Source organism: Atta colombica, unplaced genomic scaffold (assembly GCF_001594045.1).
Source record: "Atta colombica isolate Treedump-2 unplaced genomic scaffold, Acol1.0 scaffold13, whole genome shotgun sequence".
Classification (NCBI taxonomy): domain Eukaryota; kingdom Metazoa; phylum Arthropoda; class Insecta; order Hymenoptera; family Formicidae; genus Atta; species Atta colombica.
In genome coordinates this window covers 299,699-304,070 of record NW_017259217.1, presented here as the reverse complement: position 1 = coordinate 304,070, position 4,372 = coordinate 299,699, and positions in this window count along the sequence as shown.

Genomic DNA, 4,372 nt, shown 5'->3' with positions numbered 1-4,372 from the left:
TCTCTCTCTCTCTCTCTCTCTCTCTCTCTCTCTCTCTCTCTCTCTCTCTCTCTCCTTTTTTTCTTCTTTACTCTATTACCCTAGCTTGACAATTCTGCGATCGCGCCATATGCATTTATTATTTTTTGTTAATACTAATATTATTATATTATTATGATACAACATTTCGGGAGGGAGCTGTGTGTATCTCGGCGTTGTCATATCACTATGTACAGGCTTGTCGTTTTCCACGTACGTCGTAGGAAACGAACGATAGACACTGAACAAATTAATCGATCATCTTTCCTCGACGTGTTACAAATGAGTCTAGGTACATATATACGCGACGTTCGCCTTTTCACGTCGCTTAAATCTCTCTAATCTAGATGATACTCGTAGGTAGCTGCATTGATGAAGTTCATCTCGCCTTTGCTGCAAAAACGCATCTCTCTCTCTCTCTCTCTCTCTCTCTCTCTCTCTCTCTCTCTCTCTCTCTCTCTCTCTTATTCCCGAGGAAGAGATGCCGTCGATGTTCTATTCTCTTTCTTCGCTTCTTACATCTATTGTGTTACAGTACTGTATCGTACCTGAGATTGCTTACGCACAGACGATTTCCCTCGAAAAATCGAATGTAATTGAAGACTTCACAGCAATAGCCATCTAAATCTTTTTTTTTCAGACACTTGCCAAAGGAAGTCCATATTTCGTTTCCTAGATTTTGATTCACCATCCAATGATTACATTATTTAAGTATTATAAAAATAATTCAGTTATACAGTATATTATATAATATATATTCTACATATACAATTATATAATATAGTTGTATACAAATTTCTATATGTAACTAATTATAATAAGAAACGATTACGATTTCAGTAATAAATATATAAAAAAAATTGGTTTGCGAGATAAAAGATAATTGTTATTGTTATTATAAAGTTTTTTCAAGCGCTTGAAAAAAGAAATAGATTAGATTACTATTCGATCAGTAAATCGTTCGAATTTCTTCTCTCGGAAAGGGGATGACAGTTCGTTGAGAAACGCGAAAATCGCCTGCGAATAATCGACCCCTACGAAAGACTCGACACCCTGAAGATCTCTTTAGATACTATGTATCAACGAAAAGGAGTTTATGATATTTACTACAAGTCACACGTTATATGTACACGATTTTTTTCTCTCCAATAGAGGGGGGTTTAATTCACAATTATCCTTTGTGTATGTATGCAAGTGTTTATATGTATGTACGTTTAGCGTTTTATATATGTACACGCAGACCCGTCTTTACACACGCGTGTGTTTAAAAGTTGCTCCTAAGGCGTACCTCGATCGCGCGAGTGATCTCATTTAAAGTGGTGCGATTCTCCCTGGCACTTGCGACGAGCATTTACGAGTTTATATTATGAATGAGATGTAACATAGATGAATGTAATAGATTATAACAAAGACACGTGAGATGAATGCGATAATAAAAAAGACATTTGAAAGATTTACATCAAGTTCTTGCGATATTTTATTCTCTAGGCATTAGGACGATATATAAAACGTCTTTTCGAATGTTCGTGTTTTCTTCGTGTCGGAATTAGATCTCGCACCACTCTCGCGCTTCATCGACGACGGGGTAGCGATCGCTAAATGCGGGCTCTGTGTGTCGCTCAGGTACTATACGAGGAGGAGAAACGTGACACCGAGCACATCTTCTAAGTATGAAGTACGAAGATTGAGTCACGGCTGTCGCGTTGTTGTATATCCGCAAACGTTATGCCTCGGGCTAACTAGATTAATTCGCTTCAGTATGTATGTGTGTACATGTGTGTCTGTTGTGTGCATATATTTATACGATCTATATATATGTATATATCTATCTCCACTTAACTCTGGAAGCATTCGACGGTTTTTTCAGGACCTCAACAATTATGTGTTTTGTACAGTGAAGAATCATTGGAGGTGAGTGTCTTCATAACAGGATGCAGTGTTCCGCGAAACTCGTCGATTCTCTTCATCATTTAGAACCAAAAGTCTAACTACATACTATATAAAAAAAATCGAAGATAAAACATTCAAATGCTCAATATATAATTATAATAAGTAGATAATTAAATTTTCAGTATGCGCAAGCTATTATTTTTGAAACGTAAAAATAATCTTTTCTACACGCTTGAAACAGTAAAAATCATGTAACCATGTGACATAATAATAATTACATACATGTTATATAATTGATGTAAGTAAAATATGATTTGAGATGCATTTTATACATTAAAAAAATGTTTTTTCAAACATACTCTCTCATTTATGTTTTATATAATTAATTGCACAATTTGGTCTATGGAAAGGATAAAAGGAATCGTCGAGTAACACATTATAAACTGCCCGTGTCAGAGAACACTTGTTACAGGAGATGAAAAGAAGAAAAAAGAACGTTAAATTAAGGAGAGAATAATATCTATATCGCGCGGAGGATACACTTGTTGTATCAAAGATGCAAGAAAAAAATGCAAAAATACAAATGAACGAGGGCTAATCGTCTGATCGCTGGCGTGTGAATGGAGGCAGTCATCTTTGTACAGTGAATCTCTGTAGTCTTCATCAGTCGTCCGAAACGACACGGAACATTTTTATATATATATTATCGAGGCGCAATCTGGCAGAAGCGGTGATTCACGACGCAGTGATTGAAAGAAATAACTCTCGCAGTGATGTTTGAAGAATTCGTCGAGTGTCACGATGGCGAAGAAACAAGGCGCAGATCGCAAAACAGTTGAAGCTACAAATATAAAATTAGGCTGTATAAAAAGTATGCATGTATATGTGTATGTGTCGTGTGTTGTGCGTTGTGTATGTAATAGAGCATACACATTCTCTCTCTCTCTCTCTCTCTCTCTCTCTCTCTCTCTCTCTCTCTCTCTCTCTCTCTCCTCAAAATTGTTTGAAACACAGATAAAATAAATCTACATCCAATTTCGCTTCGCGAATGATAATTCCATCAATTTAATCGCCTGCATATTTATTTTGCCGTCGTTTATTAATAATTAAAGTCCAGGAGAAAGTTTTTCCCCCTAAAATCAGTTCGTGGTTTGTTTAAACTCCTAAATACTAACTACGTCGATTTTATCGCTAAACCTAAATTTCTTATACAGTAGCGTGTACGGATTATCTAGCCATATTACTTGTTCAACTTAGAAATTAATATGTACTATGTACAATACACTTTGTGTTACGATTTTTTTCCTGTTTTCTTAAATCCATCTCACCAAGATCAGAATGATCGTCGAAAGTTGATTCACGTCGCCAGAACATCTCGATTTATCCACGCCAGAATGTAGTACGGCATTTTCCTCCATTTCTTGCATTTTACTTCTCTCTTGCGCTCTCTTTCTTTCTTATCTTCAGTTCAAACTACAGGCTATGCTTTGCACTGGTATGTAACACAGTTGAACCTATTAATCCCAGATACATCACAGACTCATTCCAAATAAAAACACGCACGCTCTCATTAGCGTTGTATATTATTACATTACCGCTTAACGATTACATATATTTGTTTTTCATTTATGTACAAAAGAAGCGTCTGTATTGTGAACATGGGATATACATATATAGACCTAGATGTTTCACAGATCGGATGCTTGCGCGTATACCGACGTCTTTTTGCGGACTGATCAAGCCCAAGTCAACATAAAAAAATAATAATTCACCTCGATCGAACGACTAAAGCTTCGAGCACTCGGTATATTAGTACATATATGAAATAGAATGGATATATATCGAGTGTCGATCCCGATTATTTCCTTTATGAAATGAAACGCTAACGTACATATACATTTGCGAGTATCGAAAAACCTAAAAAGTGAAAAATATGTATATATATATATATATATAGGCGAGTACATGTTATTTAACAATTATCTGTTATGTAACGATTTCTTTTCTTTAGATCGCACTCATAAAATTTCGCTAAACTAAAACTCCGAACCTGTACAATTAACTCGCGAGATTTTAAAAAAAAGGGCCCATCAAAACCACGGCGGTCAAATGTAATCAGTTTTCCACGTGTGACGTGTACTTATACATGTATGTATTTATACAGATAACTTTTATGTCCATATCGGCATTATATTATAAATTATACATCGCAAATAACTAATTATTAGATAAAACTATTCGTCGCTATGTATTTAACTGAAAACCAGCGCAACGTCGCGAGAAGGCAAAAATCCAAGTATTCGTTTCGTAAATTTACCTTTCTTCGCGTGACGCGGGAATGATTTTTGACTAAAAATACAATGAAATTACAAAGAGTTTGTAAAACAACAATATGTGTGGGACTCTGTTTAAAATATCATATTTCTCCATTTATCTCGCCGGAGATCGCAAATTTCCATATTTA